We start from the raw sequence: 25,564 nt of genomic DNA on the forward strand, positions 1-25,564 counted from the left end.
GTGAAAAAGATGAAGAGTGGATCAAGAAGAACAAATGGAAATTACTTCACAAATTGAGGGTTAAAAGTTCTGTATGGAGTTCCCGTCGTGGCGCAGTGGTTAACGAATCCGACTAGGAACCATGAGGTTGCGGGTTCGGTCCCTGCCCTTGCTCAGTGGGTTAACGATCCGGCGTTGCGGTGAGCTGTGGTGTCGGCTGCAGACGTGGCTCGGATCCCGCGTGGCTGTGGCTCTGGTGTAGGCCGGTGGCTACAGCTCCGATTCGACCCCTAGCCTGGGAACCTCCATATGCCGCGGGAGCGGCCCAAGAAATAGCAACAACAACAACAACAACAACAAAAAAAAAAAAAAACAAAACAAAACAAAACAAAACAAACAAACAAACAAAAAAAAAAGTTCTGTATAAGAGAGATTAATAGGATTACAAAGATAGGGGCAAGTTGTCCAGGAAATATAAAAAATAAACTGCAAAATGGAAGGCAGTTCTGAACAACATACCCAAAGGCTTTGGGGAACTGCTGAAAAATTTGGTCATTAAGACATATCTAATGTTAAAATGGCCAAAGACCTTTTAATAATAAACATGTATGATATTCAGTTTTGCATGGTCAAACTAGTTATTATGTACCCTGTCCTCAGTGCTACCATGTGTCACCATACATACCTGCAGTTAAATTTTGCCACGTAGACTTTTATTTTAAAAGTTCCAAGTATAATTTCTAGGTCCATCCATGTTGCTGAAGTTGTCGTTATTTCACCATTTCTTATGCCTGACTAATATTCCATTGTATATATGTACCACAACTTTATCCATTCTTCTGTTGATAGACATTTATTTAGGTTGTTTTCATGTCTTGGCTATTGATTCAGTGAACATTGGGCTGTATGTATCTTTTCAAATTATGCCCAGGAGTGGAATTGCTGAATCATATGGATAATATTATGGCTTTTTTTGAGAAACAGCCATACTGTTTTCCATAGTGGTTGTACCAATTTGCATTCCTACCAACAGTGTAGGAGAGTTCCCTTTTCTCCACACCCTCTCCAGCATTTATTGTTTGTAGATATTTTGACGATGGCCATTCTGGCTGGTGTAAGGTGATACCTCATTTTGTAGCTTTGATTTACATTTCTCTAATAATTAGTGATGTTGAGCATCTTTTCCTGCGGCCATCCATATGTCTTCTTTGGAGAAATGTCTATTTAGATCTGCCCATTTTTTTGACTCAGTGCTTTTTTATACTGAGCTGTATGTTTTTATATTTTGGAGATTGATCTCTTGGTTGCTTCATATGAAAATATTTTCTCCCATTCTGAGGGTTGTTTTTAGTTTTTTTTTTTTTTTTATGGATTCCTTTGCTGTGCAAAAACTTTTAAATTTAATTAGGTCCCATTTGTTTATTTTTTATTTTATTTTCATTACTCTAGGAGATGGATCTGAGAAGATAGTGCTGCGGTTTACATCAGGGAGTGTTTGGCCTATGTTTTCTTCTAAGAGTTTTATAGTATCCGGTCCTATATTTAGGTCTTTAATCCATTTTGAGTTTATTTTTGTGTATGAAGTTAGAGAGTATTCTAATTTCATTCTTTTGCATGTAGCTGTCTACTTTTCTCAGAACCATTTATTGAAGAGACTGTCTTTTCTCCATTGTATTCTTTCAGACAGTGAAGGATAAATGTCATATGATATCACTTACATAGAGCATCTGAAAAAGAAAGGATACAAATGAACTTATTTGCAGAAGTGAAATAGACTCACAGACTTTAAAAACAAACTTATGGTTACCAAAGGATACAGGTTATAGGGGAGGGATGGACTGGCTTTGGGATTGGCATATGCACTTGGAGGTATTTGGAAAGATTGGCCAATGGGGACCTGTTGTATAGCACAGAGAACTCTATCCACTATTCTGTGATAATCTATGTAAGAAAAGAATCTGAAAGAGAATGGATGTGTGTACATGTATAATTAAATCACTTTCTTGTACAGCAGAAATGATCACAACATTATAAATCAACCATACGTCAATAAAACTTAAAAAAATTAAAGAATAATTTTAAAAAAGCTCCCAGCATAAAGCAACTGGGAGGAAAGGAAGGAAGGAGAAAGGAAATCAAATATGGTGAGAGGATACAAAATTTATTTTTAAAATATTTGTGAATGTAAGATCCCAGAGTTCTTATACATTTGAAAAACCAATTTCTGTGTTCCCATCATGGCTCAGCAGTAAGGAAACCGACTAGTTTCCATGAGGATGCAGGTTTGATCCCTGGCCTCCCTCAGTGGGTTAAGGATGTGATGTTGCCATGAGCTGTGGTGTAGGTCACAGATGCAGGGAAATGTTTCAAGTGCAGGAAAATGTAGCTCTATGTAAAACAAATTTTCTCCATACAAGTACATTTTCCAGAGCTTGTAATATTGAACAACTTTTTCAAAAAACTATATTATGAAGTTGGTGATGTATTTGTGAATTTTCATGATAATACAAATATGTACTCAGTATAGTTATGAAGTTGATCAATGGCATAATCATAGGTTTTCCCGTGTGCCTCAGTGGGTTAAGAATCCCATGTTGTCGCTGTAGTGGCTGGGGTTGCTGCTCTGGCGTGGGTTGGATTCCTGGCCCAGGAACTCCTGCATGCCATTGGTGTGGCCCAAAAAATGGCATAATCTTAATGTTATTGCATTTTTATTAGCTCTTAAATAGAGAATAAGAAAGTTTCTAACATAACAATATAAAATACCTACACCTACTTCTTAACAATTGGCTTACATGTCTGCTGGTAGATGTAATAGAGAATTCTGTCCTGTGTTCCTTATTATGAACCTGATGTTTTAAGTAGATTTAATATAAATAAATGAAGATGATATCAATATGAAGCCATCAGACTCTGTAATTCACTCAGAATACATACCGCTTTAATGATCATTTCACACAGGTGCAGAGTAATCAAATATAGTGATACACTCAATAGGTTGACAAAACATGGCTGTTTCTAAAATTGTAGAATTTATTTGATGAAACAGTATCTCTTCTTTTGAGACTGAAGCATAAAGTGATATTCAGAAAGTTTTATGTCTAAGTCATCACACCAAAGATATACAGTCCAAGTCAATTATCCTAGCAGAAAACAAAATTGTTTTCAAAATCAACCGAGGGAGGTTATAGATATTTAGATAAGTAGTAGTATTTTAATACTTAAGTAGTGAAAGACTTTTTAAATGCAAAAAAATGTCTTTTTTTCTTTTTGATTATTCTAGAAATACATTTACTTTTAATCTGGTTTTAAAAACAGTCATCCTATCATCATTTACTGAGTATAAATGTTATAGAGATGACAACAGCTTTATTTAGAAAATATAATTTACACTCAAGGATCATAGAGGTGAAATTTTGAAGATGGTGATAATCGTAAATTTTTCTTCAGCTACCAGAGAATTCCATCCTTACACAAATCAGTGTGGGAAACATTAGGAAGACAGCCATGGGTGAGAATGCAAAATAACAACTCCTATAGATTTCTTGAAGAATTGAAGGACAAAGATCACCCACCTGTAAGATCTAAGAGTGATGACAGATAATCAGAGAGATTGTATACTGGTTGTGAGTTTTCAAAAAGCTCATAGAAATAAAAAATTTCTATCCTTTCAATGATATATGAAATTTTATTATAAAAAGTTTTCCATAGTTTCTGTGTTAAACCATAGAAAGTGATTTATTTATCATTTTTGTTTGAGTGACAAAACTCTTTTCAGGAAAAGATAATATTTGATGTGAATCAAATGTCATTTATATAATTTAGGTGTATAGAGATAAAGGCTATAAGCTAAAGACTTTATTTATTTTCCTCTGTTCTCTGTAGAAATGTTCTTTTAGAATTATATGGAATTTCTCCCTCTACTGAATCTTTTTTTTTTTTTTTTTTTTTTTTTTTTTTTAAGGGCTGCACCTGTGGCATATGGAAGTTCCCAGGCTAGGGGTCAAATCAGAGCTGCAGCTGCCAGCTCATACCATAGCCACAGAAATGTGGGATCCAAGCCGCATCTGCAACCTGCACTACAGCTCATGGCAATACCGGATCCTTAACCCACTGAGTGAGGCCAGGGATCAAACCCACATCCTCACACACACTAGTCGGGTTCATTACTGCTGAGCCACATTGGGAACTCCTGAATCATGTTTTTAAATTCATGCATTTTGGCTTCTATCCCATTTTTTAAATTAAAATATAGGTGTTTTACAATGTGTCAATTTCTGCTATACAGCAAATTATTTCTATTTTTTTCCATTATGGTTTATCCCAGGAGTATCCCATTTGTAATAAAAGATATCAGTAACCTCTTGTTTTGTAAAGTCAGTCACCTCAATATTAATAATAATTTTCTATTTTTTTGTTTGGACTCTGTGCAAAATGCCTTGCACACAATATATAAGTGTGAATTATTTACATTATTTCTTTAAATATTAGATAAAATTCTCCAGTAAAGCTGTTTGTATCTAGAGTTTTCTTTGAGGGAAGATTTTAAATTACTCTTAAATTTCATTTTATTTTGCCACAAGTCTATTAAATTTCCTACTTCTTCTTCAGTCAGTATTAGTAATTCTTCTAGAAATTTTTCTAGTTAATGTAAGTTTTCTGCTTTGTTGGTATCATGAAGTTGTTCATAGTATTTTGTTATAAATCTTTCAAGTTTTGTTAATGTCAGTAGTGATATCCCCTATTTAATGCCTAATTTTTAATTAGTATCTTTTATCTCTTTTTTTCTTAGTTGGTCTAGTTAAAAGTTTCTAAATTTTATTACTTTTTACAAAAAACATATTTGGCTTCACTGATTTCCTCTAATGTTTCTGTGTTTTATATTTCTTTTATTTCTGTTCTAATTACATTATATCTTGCCTTCTGCTAGTTTTGGCATTAATTTGCTCTTTCTTTTTTCTAGTTTTTTGAGGTGGAAGCGTAAAAATAAGATCTTTCCTCATTTTTTAAAAAAACTGAGGTATTTACAGCTATAAATTTTTCTCTAAATATAATTTAGCTGCGTCTCATACATTTTGATATGCTGTGCTTTTGTTTTCTGTTCTTAAAGGATTTTCTAATTTCATTTTTAATTTCTTCTTTGAACCATGAATTGTTTTAAAAAGTGTTTAATTTCCAAATATATGTGATTCCCAAATTTCTCTTCGTTGTTGATTTCTAATTTGATTATACTATATTTGCATAATATTTTGCATGGTTTTAACCCTTTGAAATATGTTGGGTCTGAAAAGAAAGAGAAGGTGGAGGAGGAAGGGAGTATGGGGAGGAGAGGGAGAATAAAAGTAGAAAAATAAGAAGACAACTTTAATGGAATGATAGAATAATCATGCAAAAAGATGCAATATCTATGGCAAGATAATTTTTTTATAAAGGATGTTCTTAATACCAAAAAACAGGTGAGATTTAATGTTTTACAGAACTGATAGATAAATGATTAATTGTGTTATTACAAATGTGACATTTTGGAGATGTTTGAAGGCCATACAAAATGAGGATATGGAGTTTAACCCAAGTAGATGTATTTATTAATGTCAAGATGCATTTTAATTTATGTAATTTGAGAATATTTTCACTTTATTATTGGGTAAAGATTCGACCTCACTAATTTCAAAAATTGAATAATTGTTTAATAATATTCCAAAGAATATTAATTATATGGAATGATTATTCTTAGGAAAGAATAACAGTTGCTTCATATGTCTTTTCACTTTCCAATGGGATAGATTTGTTTTCATTGTCCCCAATAAATTTAAAAAAATAATGTCCTAAGGATCATAAACGTAATCCTTATTTAGTATGAAATAATTTACTTTCCAAATAAAATTATTTAAAGAGAACTGCTACTTAAAATAGAATGAAGATATAACTTATGATTTCCTAAGGAAAAACCCAGATAAATTTTTATATGACTTTTATGAAAATAAAATATTGGTAAGTGTATGATGGTATAATGTTTTCTAATTTTTTATTCAATATCATTTATTAACTAAATATTTCTAACTATACAGAATCGTACTTAGCCAAAGTACATCACTACACAATTTAATCTCCTCTGTGATTCATTTTACTTTTTGAAACTTACTGCCTTTGTTCTCTTTCCCTTGAATCTCATCTAGCCAATCAGACGCTGAGCGTTTGTAATGGAAAAGCAACAGCAAATTTATCAAATTAGAGCAAAGGAACTATCCAGAATTTATTTATAATTGCCTCACTGATGTTCCTGAAACTATGAAACCTTCTCTGTAGGCGAGAAAATAGTCCTATCTTCTGTGGCCTCTGTCAACAATAGGACTAATTAATGCCAGCTATGAAGACCCTTTACTTGAGGCACTTGTTTACTCTGCCACTGGAATACAGGCTACCAGTTATTTTGGTAATTGCTTTTATTCAGTCAAGTTTAAAAGGGAAATATTTTATACATGTAGAAATATTTCACCAACTTTATGAGTAAATAATAAAGAGCCACATGGAATTATACCAAAAAACTGTAGGTGATTAATAATTTAGAATAAAATCAATTCTATATAAATCCCTCTATAAAATAAAATCCCTCTATATAAAATAAAAGCTGTGGATTTCCCATTGTGACTCAGCAGTAACAAACCCGACTAGTATCCATGAGGATGCAGGTTTGATCCCTGGACTTGCTCAGTGGGTTAAGGATCCTGCTGTGAGGTGCTATGTAGGTTGCAGATGCAGCTCGGATCCCACATTTCTGTGGCTGTGGCGTACGCTAGTGGTTACAACTCTGATTTGACCCCTAGCCTGGGAACTTCCATATGCCTTGGGTACGGCCCTAAAAAGACAAAAAATAAAAATAAAAAATAAAATAAAAAATAAAAAAATAAAAGGTGTAAAATGTTTTTAAATTCCATAATTTATATTAATGGATTTAGAGCGTTTTCCACTCTTCATCCCAAATTGTGGGGTTTTTTCAAATGTTACAGGTCTCTAAGCAACCTGAGTCCCATGGGTCGATATTGCTTTAGCATGTAACTCTCCTTCTTAGTATATTTCCACCCAGCCTTTTTAATCAAGGAAACATACTCATATCTGGGTCAGACATATAACTGGTCCTGAACAATAGTGGCTGCTCTCTCACGCTCTCTGTCTCTCTCTCACACATGCCTTCTCTCTCTCTATATATATATATATAAATATATATATACCCCTGTGAAAAAGCAAGGTGATTGCTCCTGTTGACAGGAATCCCTACATATATTCATTAACACTTTCTGATTTTCTAATAGTTTTATTTGAAAAACTGAATATCCATTTTGAAATAGCTCCTCAGTATAAGGGAAATGATTGAATGTATACTCTTTGGAGCATTTTCAATGTCTGGTGGAGAGTCTCAGCTATGTTAATATATACATAATGTGAAAGGGAAACCATCAATAAATTATATTACCCCATGTTTTCTATTTGAGGAATGTGGCTGATGATCACTTACTGCTTTACTCCACAGGAAATTGACTTAAAAGTGTTTTTATGTGTTTAAAGAGGGAAAGTACTGAATAATTACAAGTTTAATTAGTTAAAATATGTAAAGAAAAATCTTTTGCATTTCAAAACTTTTAGCTCTCAACTAACTTAAATTTCTTGATTGGGCTTGGAAAGCAATTACGTTGAACTATTCCTTTCTAACTTAAATTTGCATATTAAATTGCATTATCATCTGTCTTAAAACATTTGTGAGAGAAACAGTACTTCTTTGACAGGGATAATATAGTTTTGGACTTGTTAATATGGAAAATAAATATGATTGTGGAACAACAACTTTAAACTTTTAAAGCTCAAGTTTTCTGGACAACCCAAACCTTAAGTGTAGAAAAATGTGTTGAAGTCTAAGACTCAGCACAAAGGCCAGTGCTTCCTTCCTCTTTGGAGGACATTATTGCTTTCATTTCAAATTCCCTTAAAAAATCAATTTTTCTGTGATGATGCTAATCGGAGCTTAATGACAAGGGACCAAAATATTTAACATTCTTATGCTTAGCAACATTTCTAATATGTAACATTCTACTAATTGTAAGACTGTTAAATAAAATATATTTCAATTCCATTTTCTACCACAAGTCCTTGTAGACATCTAAAGGCTGAAGTTTTTTTTTTTGTTGTTGTTGTTGTTTTTGTCTTTTTGCCATTTCTTGGGCTGCTCCCGCAGCATATGGAGATTCCCAGGCTAGGGGTCTAATCGGAACTGTAGTCACCAGCCTACACCGGAGCCACAGCAACTAGGGATCCAAGCCACGTCTGCAACCTACACCATAGCTCACGGCAACGCGGAATCCTTAACCCACTGACCAAGGCCAAGGATCGAACCCAAAATCTCATAGTTCCTAGTCGGATTCCTTAACCACTGAGCCACAACAGGGACTCCTAAAGGCTGAAATTTTAATTTAAGTTTCTTATTGTCCTTTGAATTCCATTTCAGATAATGGTAGTGTGTGCAGAGTTGGCCCCTGGTCCTTATCCTTCTTTCTTTCTTTTCTCAATTCGGGCTCCATGACAAACCATATAGCCTGTTGTAAGCATATTTAGAACCCTGGCCCACAGATAAAGACTCAGTCCACATACTGCACAGATGCCCCTTGAAAACTCTTTGGACCTTGAGCTGTTCAGTGGGGATTTCCATCTGTCTTGTGGGTGCAAAGTACAAAACAAACAAATAAAAAAGCACCTCATGCCATGGCAGAATTAATCAATTAATGGCAGAATTAATTAATTAGCATAAACAGCTTCCATTATTTGGCAGATAAGCAGTGTCTTGGTCAACATCAGTGTGTTTCTTTTGGCTTTGCAGTCATGGCTACAGGAAGGCTTTGGCAACTCTAATTATTAGAGTCCTACAAAGGGAAACATGTGCAGTGACTGAAAGACAATTTCTAGACATTCGTGTTGTGACTCACCGGAGACAATCTGACTAATATCCATGAGGATGTGGGCGCTATCTCTGGCCTCGTTCAGTGGGTTAAGGATCCAGCATTACTGTGAGCTGTGGTGTAGGTTGCAGACACAGCTTGGATCTGGCATTGCTGTGGCTGTGGCAGAGGCTAGCAGACCCCTAGCCTACAAATAGCTTTGTTTTAACTAAACAAACATGCCTATAATAAGCTGTTATTAATATAGCTTCCTATATTAACCATTACATATGCCTTCTGCTCCGCTGTGGTTCACTCTTAATTCTATAAATTGATGAGCATGTTCTGAAATAGCAAATTCTCTCTCCAACCAATAGAGTATAGTCCCTATGGAAGCAGACCAGTCAATCAAAAATGTTTTACTGTAGCTGTGCTAGTAGCCCCGTGGGACTTTGATAACACGGGGATTTAATCTTTATTTACCAGGATCTAGAAGATACATGCTCTTATCCCTGATATTCTAAACATTGAAGCCCCACTGGAACATATATGTTAACATACTTAGTGGCCATAGTACTTTCTTACTCAGGCAAGCATTGCTTACTTCCCCCACTCAGCTTTTCCCACTGTGCCTCATAGAGTCCTCAAACTTGTGCAAATACTTTATCTGTACTTCAAAGTATTTATAAAATACTACCTTTTCACCTTTTCCTGAAGTTAAACCTACTTACCATCCTAAGAATACAAATGTTATTGCATTTATTCAATGTTTAAAGCATAAACTGGCTGTAGGCAATGGTGGCATTTTCCTAAATCTACACTGCAAAATCTAGGTAATTTAATTTTGATTCTTCTAAAGCATTTTTTCTTTTTAAAGTTTATATCATTTGATTTTACTGTCTACTCGACTCCTTGTAAATAACAACTACCTTTTCAAACACATTTCATCACTTACTAAGATTTTAGCATCCAAACCACAATCATTTACATTTCCACAATTCACATCCACATTGGCTACTCTTTTCTAATGTATTTAAAAATAACAATTTACATACATTCTAATATGAAAAAAGTAATGCATTTGTATCAAATGAAAACCATAGCAGTACAGAAAAACTTCTAATCTGCTTAGTCTAATTCCTATAGATAGATGATTAACTCTCTTCTCTTTATATTTCCTATACTGATTACCTTAATGATGTTAGAAGATAGCTTTACACATTGCTTTCTTGAAAAATCAACTTTATAGCTAATGTTAATTGCTACTTTTACTTCTTCACAGGCAACTCAAGAAGTTAGAATGTTATACTTACATGGATACCACTCCAATTTACATTTAATCCTGATCTTATATTTTAAATCTATACTATTTCAAACTTATGAAGACATTATAGGTGTTGCTTTATAGGGATATTGTCATATTTTTTCCTTCCAATTTTTCTCTATTTTTTCCTGAATTTCCGTTTTGGAATATTTCTCTTCTGCTAAAATGTACTCATATTTATTTTAATAAAATTTTCTTGGTGATAAGCTATCTATGCTTTGTCTAAAAAACTTATTTATTTCCTTTATATTTTGGAAGTTATATTTACTATATGTGTACACGATTGTAGATTAGCAGTTTTTTCTCTTCTGATTTCCATTGTTTCTTTTGAGAAACCATCTGAAATATAATAGTTGTTTCTTTGAAAGTAAATTGTCTTTTTTCAGGGGTAGGGGTATTGGAATGCTTTTAGAAATTTGATTATGACTTTTATTTTCAGAAATATCATCAGGACCTTATCTTATGATACGTGCAGGTAAGGTAAGTATTCATTTATTTGGTTTAGTATTTGTGGCATTTCTTTAATCTGTGGTTTGATTTATAGGTTTTGAGAAAGAAGCCCCATTCATTATCTCTTCAAATATTGCATATGCCTTATTCTATTTCTTCTCTTTTTCAGAACTGTTTAGATTTTAATTTGACCTCTTACTTTATCCCCTAAATCTCATATATTTTCTTTTATATTGTCAATCATTTTTTGTTCTTCTTTCTTATTCTATATAGTTTTTCTGAGCTATTTTTATTCACTGTTTATCAATTCATCTCCCTCCAGATTGATGTCAAATGTATATATTGATTTAATTCCATATAGCATTTTTCTCAATAGTAGCAACTGTTATTGTTGATTTTTTGTGATAGTTTTTAGTATTCTACTAAAGATCTCCTAATCTTTGAGAGCACTAGGAATGGTTATTTTAAGTTCTATGTCAGTTTTTCTCTTAATTTTTATTAACATTTAATATCCCCAAGTGTTATTTTTTAAGTTTATGTAAGATATTAAAGAGAAATTATCTCTCTGATTATTATATTAAAGAGAATTTATCTCTCTGAATGATTGAACAAATTTTGTCTTCGTTTAGAAAGAATATATCTTTTTCTATGTACATATCTACTTAATTTTTTTAACTGTGTCAGAGGACTGGCAGCTTTAGCTATCCAAGTTTTCTCTAACACATTTGTAAGTATTGAGATGATCTGAATGTTAGTCTAGTCCATAGGAGGAATAGATTATATCTAGTTTGCTCTTATACCCCCACAAATAATTAATAATAGTAATAAAAAATAAAATAGTGTTCTTACCAGAGATCACTGTCCTCAGCTGACACTGATCTAAAATTTAGTTCCCTAAACTCCATGAATTTTTCCAAATCTTTGCATGGTTTCTCAGCCTATAACTTGTCTCTTCTTAAATTGAATGAAAAATATCTCTGTAGCACTGTGCAATAGAAACTTCTGTTGCAATGGAAATGTTCTCCATCTGCACTTTGCAATATAGTAGCCACTTGTCTCCTGTGATTTTTGAGCACCTGATATAATACAAGTGCATTTAAGGAAATAATTATTGTTTTCATTTAATTAATTAAAATATCCAACATGAGGCTAGTGGCTGCTCTGTTGAGCAACAGTTTTAGAGGAGATGTGTTCCCAAATGCAAGGGTCATATTTCTAAGATTTCCTCTACTTCATAAATTTTCATTCCCTTATTAGCTGTGTATTGCTTTTAAGTAATTTTAACAACACATTTTGCTTAGATTTTCTAGATTTTTGTTTTGAGGAGGAGGGTTGATACATATTAACTAGTCTGCCATTTCCAGAAGCAGAAGCTTTCTTTATTCGTTACCTTCCTATATTTAACAATAAGATTAAACTTGCTTGGTTAGTTATTTTATGCTATGTAAATTAAGTGATTTTACATTAACCTGTCATGAGTCTACCATTTCTTCTGTTGCTTAGACATTATAATCTCTCTCAACAATTCCATTGCTTTCAGGATGCCGACATTTATAACATTAACATTATGTTTTGTGATTAAAATCAATTTTTTAAATTTTCTCTTTTGAAATTTATAAAAAATAATATATAGTTTTACCAAATACATTTTATAAGTGAATATATATGATTCCAAGGATATGAGATAATGTGATTTGATTGATGGAGTAAAGGAAATATAGTCACATCTCATTCGTGGGAAAATGTTTCAAATAGTTCTCCCTATCTCTTTCTCTCTCTTTCTCACATACACACAAATTTCCAACAATTGGTCAGTTGCTCAAATAAGCTCCTATTTTTTCCACAGTTGTACAACTGCTTTCTTAAATACATTTTTTTTTCTGGCATTTTCTGGTATTTCTAATGGTTTTTATATTAGATATGTTATTTTTCAATAATATTTGAATTTTACTGTTATTTTATTATAGCTATATGCATTATTTTCAGTGCTTATTTTCATATTTTTCATGCCATATTTTTTTCCATTATTTGCAACTAATTTCTGATTTATTTCTGGGCAGCAGGCTAATATCTTCATTTAAGTAATTTGTTTCAGTCTTTTTATGCCTTTACACATCATACACACATTTTTTTTTTTTTCTGGCTTTAAAACCTTTGGGTTGCATCAGTTCTCTGTATCTATAGTTTTATTATCTTCTGACTTTTAATGAAAGCACACTTAGAAGTTAAGTAGCTTTTTCTCCTTTTTTTTGAGTAGTCAACCAGTTTTAGCATTTTGTTTTTACGTGTGTTTGTGTGTTTTTCCTCCTAAATGTTTAACTTATTTTTAAAAACAAATACCACACAATATGTTTCCATGTGGTATTTAATTTTTTTTGAGATAGAACGCATGTTTCAAGCTGCATCCTCAGATTTATTTTTGTATTTTGGAAATATTAAGCCATTTATTAAGACTGGGCTACAACATACGATATCACACTCACAATGCATATTTGAACTTTTAATGTAATGGAGTCATTGTGAATATATTTTTAATTTAACTAGTAGTTGTGGAATGTTCACTTAAGCTGCCAAATACATGGTGGATATTTTCTTTGCTCTATGTTTTATATTTAATACAGTGTTTAATAGATATCAAATATGTCTGTCACTCTTTTATTAGAATAATTGATTGACTTGTTCAAATATGTAATGTTTCCTTTAATTTAATATAGTAGAACTTCCATATTACTGTAGAGAGGAACAAACTATGACTATCAAGTTCTTTTACAAAAACTAAATATGCAGATATCTGTTGCACATGGCAGATAACTCTTGACTTGTAAGTATATACTTAGTTACGATGTTATAAAAAATATTTTGCAAGATTTGTTTTAGGATTTATGCTATAATATAATCCTTGACAAAAACAAAAATTTAGGAATGTGTACAAGTACACATCACTTGAATTGCTTAGTGAATATTGAATAGACAAAATAAAGCACATTTTTTGACAAGTATGAGTTATTCCAACACTTATTGGAATATTTCCCTTTGGCATGCTACCAGCCAAGAGATAAAGACAAGCCCTAAAAATTGCAGTTTATCATTTTGAAAACAACCCATTCTCCTTAATTTTACATCTCTCTTAGTTGTGCGTATCTCAGAGAATGTACCTATACTGTTTTAGAGATTTAAATTAATGAAAACTATTTATTTTGTTAATGTAAAATCAACCTTATTCACATGATCCTAGAGAATTTATTCTCTGGATCTCAGTTTTCTTATCTGTAAAATGATAGAGTTGAATTACTTGCATTCCTCAGCTCTAACATTAACTTGCAACTAAAATGTATCCCTTTTATCACTCTTGTCCCACTCCCCTCAATTGTATCTAATTACCTACCCACACATATTGCATATAAACAAACATCACATTTATATATTTTATATAATTCTTAAATTATCTAAACTTCCCCCTCTATGTAAATATATACCAGTTTTTATGCTATAATAATATAATAGGATATAGGATTATTAATGCAAGTTTGGCTTTATGTAAACAAATATATGGTGGGGATTAGAAAATTTTACACTATTTAAACATCTTCACATTCTTTTCAAGGTGTTTTCTATAAACTAGGAATATTTTATCTGTATATCATGATATTTAGGTACTTTGACATAGACTGAATAGAATGAAAGTACAAATTAGCAACAGCTAAAGAAAATAATTTTAAAAATCAGTGTTTCTTTTTCAATAATTTCTTTATAAAATCTTTTGTATAGACCTTAATAAAATAATCTATAAATTCCATTAAGCCATTTGAGATGCATAACATATGCTTTCTGTTTAATTTTTTTGTTAGTCCTTGCCTTGTTTCTTTTAAATTTGAAAGTCTAATTGTAATGAGGTATTAAATGCTATTAAATAGATTGAGCTTTTCTGATACAGATGGCCATAAGTTTAATTTTGAAGCTTTATTATTACCTTAGGCCAGGGAATTCTTTTTCTTGTATAATATGGAAATAATAAGCTCATATAAATGAAATGAAATGTAACACTCTAAGTGCTCTAATCTCCCACCACTTATAAGAAATCATTATTCGGAGTTCCCGTCGTGGCACAGTGGTTAACGAATCCGACTAGGAACCATGAGGTTGCGGGTTCGGTCCCCGCCCTTGCTCAGTGGGTTAACGATCCGGCGTTGCCCTGAGCTGTGGTGTAGATTGCAGACGCGGCTTGGATCCCACGTTGCTGTGGCTCTGGCGTAGGCCGGTGGCTACAGCTCCGATTCAACCCCTAGCCTGGGAACCTCCATATGCCACGGGAGCGGCCCAAAGAAATAGCAACAACAACAACAAAAACAAAAACAAAACAAAACAAAAAAAAAGAAATCATTATTCAATGATAAAAAATGTAGAAAAATTAAATATTTTTCTCATGCTTTCGTGTTTAGTACATTTAATAATAACTGTGGAAAATTCCTAAAAATTATTGATTCTTGTCTCCTCCTTTAAGTCAATGTATCATAAGAAATTTCTAAATCCTGGAGTTCCCATCGTGGCGCAGTGGTTAACGAATCTGACTAGGAACCATGAGGTTGCGGGTTCGGTCCCTGCCCTTGCTCAGTGGGTTAACGATCCAGCGTTGCTGTGAGCTGTGGTGTAGGTCGCAGACGCGGCTCGGATCCCGTGTTGCTGTGGCTCTGGCGTAGGCCGGTGGCTACAGCTCCGATTCAACCCCTAGCCTGGGAACCTCCATATGCCACGGGAGCGGCCCAAAGAAATAGCAAAAAGACAAAACAAAACAAAAACCTGGGGATTGCAAATTGTCAAAGAACTGTGGTGGAAACTAATTAGAAAAAAAAAAAAAAGAAATTTCTAAATCCTGATGATTGTGATAGTAGCTCTTTAGATTTTTCTAGTGAATATACTCTACTTAATGTTTTTTACAACTATCACATACAATATAAGCATGAAACATTTAAAAAGTAAATATGGAACTATTTTCCAGGATCTATTTTGCTTTGTGTGACTTTATTCCTTTACATCAGCTAAAAGTTATGAGTTATTCTGATAATGTGCACTGCATTCAAAGACACGTGGCTCCTTGGTCAGTGTGGCACTCTCATTTTTACTTGCGACTCTTCTTTCTGATTGAATGAAGCATTGCTGTAGCAATATTGGTCACTAGGGAGTACACTGATATTAGGCACTTCTCTTTTCATTTTGAGTATGAATTTTCATTTTTCTGCCTTTGTTTTAAACTATTAGAAGCCTGTTATCTCACTAAAGTAAAGAAGCTTATACCATGAGTCTTAAGTATCTGCCTGATGAGATGAGAACGAGAGTGGACTGTGACAAGCCATAGGGATAATGTGCCAGGTAGAGGGAAAAAAATCAAGAGAGGCAGAGAAGCTTGGGTTCTTTCAAGGACTGAGAGAAGACCATTAGGACTGCAATAGAGACAATGAGGAGACAGATGGCATAAATGCAATTGGAAAATGCTAAAAGATGCATGGTTTTACAAGCCATTGTCTAACATTTGAGTTTTCTTCTAAATGAAATGAGAAACACTGAAATAACTTTAAGCAAAATAGGTATTGATATTATTCATATTTTGTAATATTAATTCTGCTGCTGGGTGAAGGATACATCAGCAGTTTGCAAAGGCTGAATCAAGCAGAGCAATAAGGGGCATTTGAAGTAATCCAAAGCAGAGATGATATGGACTTGAACGTGGGTTGTGGAAGAGGAGATAGAAAGAAGTAGAGAGATAAAGGTATAACTTGGAGAAGTTATATTTTAAGCCAACAAAACCTGCTGAGTTCTGAATATGAGATGTGAGGGAAAAAAAAGAATAACTAAATGAAGAATAATAGATTTTTCACCTAAGTGGTGGAATATTGGTATCATATATTCAGATAATGAAGAGAAGGTGAGTAGGAAATGCAAGGAAAGTAAAAGAATAAACTCATAAATCTAGCATATGCTCTTGTAATCAGTTGGAACAGGGAAAGAATGTAATGTTTTATTTTAAAAAATCAGTAAGTTAATGAATCATAAAATATTATTATATAGTAGAATAATATGTAGATCATATTATATGGGAACTGGCAAAATTTCTAAAACTAAATAAAATCAAAGCTGAGCACCTTCACAGAAGAGTTGCAAACACTCTGTTCAGAGTTTAGCAATGGATGACCAATGTAGTACTTTGACTTAACCTTTTACTTCATCGGAATAAGAATTAGTTAAAAGAGAGAATTAATTAATGCTATAAATTGTCAAGTTATTGCAGAGTATTGTGGTGTTTCTTTGCCCCCAATACTGACACATCAGTTATAGGAAAGAAGACACTATCATCTGTAGATCATGACGATATGTGGACATATGGTAGATTAGCATTTCATTCTCCAGATGGCTGCTTAGTGAACTGTGGAATCACAAACATCCACCCTGGTGGAGCAGAGGAGAGTGTAGTAGCAGAGATCTTCAGATGGTTTGGCATGTGTCACCTGCAATTTGAAGAATCTTAGTGAATGGTGTTGTCTTCTTGCCTGGGGAAAATTCTAAAGATGGGGGGGAGGTAAAACAGAGCAGTACAAACAACAGTAACAGCTGAATGAATGATATATAATGATGAAGTATGCACAAGAGGAACAATCTCTAAAACATAAGGATACAGTGTGCCTAAGAGTCAAATGATGCAAATATCTAATATAAAATATACCATGAAAATATTAATCAAAGCAAACTATTGTAGCTGCATTAATATCAGCTTCAGTAGATGCTTATACCAGAGAGATATAATAAAATACTACATAATTTAGAAGCATTGAATTCATCAAGACATAGTCATTACAAATTTATAATTCTGATATAGTTAAAACTCTCTAGAGAGAGGTTATAGTTTTTAAATATATGTTAATAAAGAAAATAGCTGAAAATAAATGAGCTAAGCATCAATTTCATTAAATCGTATAAGAAAGGTAAAACAGATTAAATGCAAAGACTTTAGTCAACAGTTATCTATTATACACTTTAATTCTGTTTAGAATGTGGCTTTATGCTAAATGTTCTAACCACAATAAAGTACAATTTAATAAAATCATAATTGAAAACTTGTCTGTAAAGTAAATATCCAATCAAAAATTCATTATAATATTACACCAAAATGTATTTTTAATGCCACTTTTACACACACACACCCATAGAATAGCAATGAGAAAACAGTGAACATTTTAGGAACAATCATGATGTTAATTCAAAAACCTGGTGAAAACCTTAAGAGGAAGGAAAAGGACAAACTAATCTCACTTATTGAAATAAGATAATATCCAAAAATTTGTAATCCAAGTTTGTTACAGTTGAATTAATATTTTCTTTTAAATATATGACTATTGCATGAAAATGTTGAATTTACCCTGGGAATTTAATATTGACTTAATACTTAAAGAAACAGTATGATTTTCCACATTAGCACAATTAAAGAAAAGAAATGAACTTCTTTAGTAGCCAGAAAATTATAATGAAATTCAAAATTCATTAAGAAAATTTCGTAACAACTTAAGAATAAAAAGATATTTATTATTGACTACTAAGAAAAAAACTCTCCACAGAATATCACACTAAATGGTGAAATGTTGAAATCATTTCCTTTGGCATCAAGTAAAAGATAAATGCTGCTTTAACCACTTTTCTTAGAATTGGCAAATGCAGTAGAGTAAGAAATATAAATGGAAGAATATTGAAAATTAAGCCAAATTATTATCCCATTATCTGAAGTGAGTATAACCGGATAAGTAGACAATCCAGAAAGAATCTACAGATAAATTGTTAGAATTAAAATATTTCAGCAGGAGTTCCCATTATGGCTCAGTGGAAATGAATCTGACTAGCATCCATGAGAACACGGGTTTGATCCATGGCCTCGCTCAGTGGGTTAGGGATCTGGTGTTGCTGTGAGCTGTGGTTTAGGTTGCATACATGGCTTGGATCTAGGGTTACTGTGGCTGTGGTATATGCCAGCAGCTACAGCTCCAATTCTACCCATAGCCTGGGAACCTCCATAAGCTGCGGGTGCGGCCCTAAAAAAAAAAAAAAAAGACAATAAATAAATAAATATAATAAAATGTTTCAGCAATGTTGTTGCATATGAGCTAAGTATTTTTAAAGTTGCATTTTATAACCAGCAATAAGAGTAGATAATGAATTGTTGTGATACCATTTACAATGATGTACTTAGTATCAAAATCTATGAACAAGTCTAATGAAAGTTGTGTATAACTTCTTTCAAGAAAACTAATATTTTAGTTTTTAACAGATTGTTACATCACATTTATGCATTGAGAGAAGTAAAGGAGGAAAATTCCTTCAATCTCATCTATAGATTCTTTCAGTGCTTTACACAAGAAAAGCCCAATCTATTTTTATTGTTGCTTCCATTATTTGCTCAAAATAATTGTAAAACATAACAAATCAAGAATAGCTCAGGCACTTTAAAGTAGATCAATGACGATGGTGGGTTTGCTTTATCGGATTTCAAATTTTATTTTAAATATACAATAAATACATAATTTGTCACATATAGAATGGTGACAAAATAGCCCAGAAAATAACTTACAGATATATTGATTTGAGTTTTAATAAAAAGTGACAATACAAAAGAAGGAGATGTGATGGGCTTTTCAATAAATGGTGCTGATTTCCATACTGAAAGAAGTGAAGGCTGACTTCTACTTCAAACCATGTGCAAAGCTATATTTCAGTTGGATTATAAAACTTAATATGAAAAGGAAAATAGGAGTTCCCATTGTGGCTCAGCATGTTAAGGACCTGACATTGCCTCTATGAGGATGTAATTTCAATCCCACGGCCTCACTCAGTAAGGTAAGGATCTGGCATTGTCACAAGATATGGCATAGGTTGTACATGTGGCTTGAATCTGGTGTTGCCATGGCTGTGGTATAGGCCCCAGCTGCAGCTCTGATGCATGCTGTGCCGGGGAACTCCCATGTGCCACAGGGGCAGCTGTAAAAAGCAAAAAGAAAAAAAATGGGGGGGGGTAAATATAAAGTCTAAGAAAATAGTATGGAAGACTTGTTTATGATCTCAAAGTAGGAAAAGATTACTGAAATAGGAAACAAAAAGTAGTAAACATTAAAAGAGATATATAATATTAACCGAAATAAAATTCAGTTTCTCTTCACTAGAAAAAAAAGATTGGAAAACAGAGAGAAAATATATTTCCAACATATATTTTAAAAAGTTTTTTTAGTAAAAACAAATTATATGAAAACAAACAGTTTGTTTCAGAATATTTCTTTTAAATTCTTTCAAATCAATAGTCAAACAATCTAAGAAAAGGATGGGAAAATTGAATAGTCATTACATAAAAGAATAGCCAATAGCCAGTATGCATGTGAAAAATTGCTAAACCTCTAATTGTCAGGAAAGCAAATTAAAATCACAAAAAGGTACCTTAGATATCTGTTGCTAAAGTTTAAAACATGCTGAAAGTTCAAATATGGCGAAGATATGAAGGAATGTTGACTCAAAGTCACAAATTGATAAAATAAGATTGACAGATTTCTTGGAAGTGTCGACTAAAGCTGGACATAAGCATACAGTATGACACGGTAATTGCCATCCATAGGTAGACATTTGAGCAAAATTCAAATATGAATGTACTAAAAAGTACACACAAAAAGTAAATATTCCTAGCAATATAATTTTTTAAGAATTTAAAACTAGAAACAGCCCAGTTATCAAGTTACAATGGACACATCAGTCATTCATAATATATTTATGCAATAAAATACTATGGAGCCGAAGTCACCAAACATTTTCTGTAAAGGAACAGACAGTTAATATTTTGGGCTTACTAAGACATATTTGTCAAACTTATCAACTCAACCCTACTCTTGTAGCATGAAGTCAATTACAGATAATATATAAATAGATGGTTGTGTCTATGTTCTGCTGACTTTATTTCCAAAGCCAGGAAGGCTAGAATTGGCCTAAAGTCAGTAATTTGCTCGTTTTTACTACAGAGAAAAAACAAGAACAAAACTACAGCTAAATACAATAACATTGATGAGTCACACAGATATAATTTTGAACAGAAGTCAGACATAAAAATATCATAATGCTAAAACAGAAACCATGGCTCTTCAGAGAAATGACATACTATATACCTGGGTAACGGAATTACAAGGTAAGAATGAACAGCTAATAGTTGCAGAAAATACAAAAGTGCTCAAAAAACGAAGTAATGATGGAGGGTATATACAAGCATACAGAGCAAACTAAAAGAGCTTTCAATGACCAAAACTGAAAATAGTTAAGCAGCAAAATAAATAACAGAGTATTGTATTATAACCAAAGTATAAAATAAATATTCATGAGTCCATAGTGATATAAATTCTTGGATAAATAAATAAGTGGAGGATAACAGCTAATCACTCATGCAGAAATGTTCCAAATAATTCATATATTTTGCCATCAAGGAGATGCAGCATAACTGCCTATTCCTTAAATGTAGGCTGCACGTAATAATTTCTCTCCAAAGAGTACATTATAAAAATGAGGTTAAAAAAAGAATAACCTTATAATGGACAAACCTTTACTGCAGAAGGGGACCAAGCCTAGCATCGTCAGTGATAAGTCAGACAAAGATGAGTTGTAGACACAATCTACTAATGCTCTAATAGCATAAATATATAAATACTGAACTTTTCATAAAAGAAAATTGAGAGAGCCTAGGTCTCAAATGTATTTGGAATCTTCACTTCAGAGTGGAGTTGAAAATGCAATAGCCCAGTTAGCTGTTTACTGCTTTTCATCAGTAGTTGCTCATGTGTCTTGGGGTGGAGGGAGAGAAGGAATTGTCTATCTTAGAAACTGGATCAAAAAACTGGGTGGGGGAGTGTGTTCACATTGATAAAGTTCTGTTTAACGTTGGATCGTGTGTGCCTGGTGTGGGAACTGAGATACACTCTTGACATGATGTGATATGAATGGTACTTCACCTATGGTCTTCCTTTTCAAGATCCATAACCCCAGTCTAGTAACAAGAAAAACATCAGATAAACCCAAACTGAGGAGCATTCTACAAAATGCCCTAGCAGTACTCCTCAAATCTGTCACAGTCATCATAAACATAAAAATCTGAGGAATGATCTCAGTTTAGACGAGCCTAAAAAGACACCATTACTAACTATAATGTGGTATCTAAGATGGGATGCTGTTATAGATTAAAAAAAATAAAAGGCATTAAGTTAAAAAACAAAGATATACGGAGTTCCCGTCTTGGCGCAGTGGTTAACGAATCCGACTAGAAACCATGAGATTGGGGGTTCGGTCCCTGGCCTTACTCAGTGGCTTAAGGATCCGGCGTTGCCATGAGCTGTGGTGTAGGTTGCAGACGCAGTTCGGATCCAGCGTTGCTGTGGCTCTGGCATAGGCTGGCAGCTACAGCTCCGATTTGACCCCTAGCCTGGGAACCTCCATATGCCGCGGGTGCGGCCCTAGAAAAAGGAGAAAAGACAAAAAAAAAAAAAGATATACAACTATGAACTTTAGTTAATAAATATATATTAAATCAGCTCACTAACTGTGATAAATATATCATGCAATGAAAAATCTAAAGAACTAAAATATAAAGAACATGAGAAACTGGGTACAGCGTGTACAGGAAACATCAGCAAGTTTTATGTAAATCTAAAATATGTAATTCATGATTCCATTTATATAAAGTTCAAAAAAAAGCAGACAAAACCAAACTATACTGTTTCAATATACATGCTTGAATGGTAAAATATAAAGGAAAGTGAAAAATTGTTTTTTTCTTGTAGTCAGGTTAATAATTACCTTCTGAAAAAGAAATAGACAGCAATTGAAAAATAGAATAAAATGGGCTTTTTAGATGCTGACAGTGTTCTATCTTTTGACCTAGGTAATGGTAACAACATTTGTTTGTAGAAAATCATTGAGCTTAATATTTTTGCATACTTTTCTATATTTTGCTAAATCATTGTATGTATGTATGTATGTATGTATCTATCTGTCTATCTATCTATCAATCATCAGGAGAGATATTATCTGGATGAAATAAAGGAATTCCAGCAAAGATTTGCTAGGGAAATACCATGATACCATGAGAGAAATTAGTTTAGTCAGATGATACATCGCTGATGTCAGAGAACTCTGCAGGAAATAGTCCTTGCAGAAGCCTTTTAAAGTAAGTCTTATGATTCATGAGAGCTAAAATGTGAGGGCCTATCACACAGAGGGCACTGAAGAAGATTATAAGAATGTCATTTATGTAGATGCCTACCTCTTCCTCCCCTCATGATCATGGAGGAGCCATCCATAGAAGAAAAAACATAGATAAACATAGATAAATAAGACTAAAAGAAAAATCCATGTGCCCTTTCCTAATGAGGTTTCTGATTATGGATTGGTCTTTTGCTGGGGAAAGGGAGAATATTTAAATTAATGTAAGATTGGTATTTTAAAAATAGGCCACAGCAGAATTTGGGGACTCAAATTCCATGTGATCTGCTCCTGATATTGGCAAGATTTTGAGAAGAGAAATTTTCAGACCATGTTTAATTAGATAAAATTCCTTTTCTGTTTGTAAATTTATCCCATTACAAATTTCATTGTAATACACACCTTAAACATGAAATTTGGCTCAAAACACAGAAATATGCATACTTATGTCCATTTTTAAAGGCAGAGCCTGATGATGAAATACTTTTCTTTATTGCATAAACCATACCTTTAATGAATTTTCTATTATGTTTTTATTTTTATATATAATGATTTTTATTTTTTCCATTATAGCTGGTTTACAGTGTTCTGTCAATTTTCTACTGTACGGTGTACAGCATAGTGACCCAGTTACACATACATGTATACATTCTTTCTTCTCACATTATTATGTTCCATCATAAGTGACCAGACATAGTTCCCAGTGCTACACAGCAGGATCTCATTGCTAATCCATTCCAATGTTACGTATTTCTATACCTGGTTTCTTTGAAATTTGAACAAAATTTCAAAAATCATTAAGAATCTTAGAAATTATATCTTAGCTCTGAATCCTTGTTAATGTTTCTCATATTTTTTCTCCCAAGCAATTTCAGCTTTATAATTCATATGTTATTAGATAACTTATTTTAGCAACTCATATTTATCAAATCTTTCCAAAGCTTTAAAGTCAGTTTTCATTAACGATAGCTTTCTTGTACTCATATTTCTTATGTTTTTATAGTGTGTACTTAAATCTCAAACCTATGTTAGAACAAATATCAGTGACACTTGTCAACTTTTCAGTTAACGAATGTGGAAGAAGTGTTATAGGCATCTGTTAGCATGTATTACAGAGTTCATAGACCCTAAACAAATTTAGTATGTAACTTAAATGGAAATCATTTAAAAGTTTTCTAGCACCTGAAGTTTGAGTTACCTATAGGCTTTCCAATGGTGATGCCATTGAAATAATTTTATATAGCTCTCTGCCCCTCTGGAAAGAGGTCTCACATTGTGTATATACAGTTGGTTGATGCTGGTACATAGATATATTAAGCTACAAGAATGGATGAGGTTACCTAGGAAGAGAAAATCAATAAAGAAGAAATCCCAGGGCAAACCTCTGAGGAATGGCAGACTCTAGAGTCAGCAAAGAAGGTCAGGATTAGGAAAGTAGAAGGAGAGTAGGAACTGAAGTAGGAATAAGTCCAGGATAATTTGATATCAGCTAAATGTAGAGAGATGAATTTGAGAATGAGGGAGATGGATGTCAACTTGGAAGCATGTTCCTGAGAGTCTGAATATGATATAAACTGACAAGTGACCATGGATTTATCAATTTGAAGTCCTTTGATGATTGTGACCAGAGCATGTTCAATGTCCTTGTGAAGATGTGAGTCAGATGATAAAAGTATAGAAAGACACTGAGAGAAAAGGAAGTTGAGGTAGAAGTATACTTTTCCAAGCCTTTGTGCAAAGAGAATGAAAGAGTAGCTAGAAGACATGGAACCCATGAGAAATATTTGAATATGTACATAATATGAATAATGATACATAGAAAGAACCAAGTTAACAATGTCTAAAAGAATGTGGATAGTCAAAGAGAAAAATGTCCTATGAAGATCATCAGTGAGAGGACTGGCTTTTAGAGACACATTCAGTTCCTAATAACAACAGGTAAATGTGAAGATGAGCACACATCCATATAGGACAGAACACTTCGTAGAGAGAAATTCTAAGAGTCTTTAACCAATGGTTTATATTTTCTTCATAAGATAATACAATGTCATCAGGTATCATCAGGTAAAGGGGTTGTATTTGTTTCACTATCTTTTTTAAGCTATTGAAAATAAGCGTCTGTGAACTGGAGGTTGGCATTTGCCAACCTATAGGACTAAATCATGAGCCACTATACTTGCTGACCTTCAACACCCCCTGAGAGAGTACAGGGTGGAGATAAGGAGTGAGGCATTCTGTGCTCTGGGAAAATTGGCAAAACAGGTCTTCAGATAGATATTTTCAGGAGATTATTTTATGAGCCCAATTCTTTCACCTCCGCATATCTAGAAAAGCACTAAAATTCTTCATAGTGATGTCTGCTGCTCTGCCAGTAACTGGTGACTAGCAATTGCCTTCATGAGACTAGTAGCAACCTTCTGCAAAATATGTTCTTGACTGATATAACTCACCCTTCACTAAAATCACATATATGCTGACATTCCCCCCTCCTCTTTGGAGCAGTTTCTCAGATCTATCTGAGATGCCGCCTCCCGAGCTATTAGTCCTCATTTGTGTCCCAAATAAAACTTAACTCCTAACTCTCACATTGTGCATTTTCTCAAGTAAGAACTTCCAGGGAGATATT

The 25,564-nt window shown here is 33.2% G+C and overlaps 1 long non-coding RNA gene across 2 annotated transcripts in view; it reads left to right on the plus strand.

Annotated features, from left to right (window-relative positions):
• The window catches only part of LOC106508831 (uncharacterized), a 1,163,285-nt gene that overhangs the window by 327,211 nt on the left and 810,510 nt on the right, over positions 1-25,564 (plus strand). For both annotated transcript variants that reach the window (XR_014839532.1, XR_014839520.1), the window contains exon 3: positions 10,667-10,707. This is a non-coding gene — a long non-coding RNA (uncharacterized LOC106508831). The remainder of the gene's footprint in view (positions 1-10,666; positions 10,708-25,564) is intronic.

Source organism: Sus scrofa, chromosome 1 (genome assembly GCF_054392235.1).
Source record: "Sus scrofa isolate SSC_HxYL_T2T_F1_AM1 chromosome 1, Sscrofa_HxYL_maternal_Yorkshire_Landrace_v2.0, whole genome shotgun sequence".
Lineage (NCBI taxonomy): Eukaryota > Metazoa > Chordata > Mammalia > Artiodactyla > Suidae > Sus > Sus scrofa.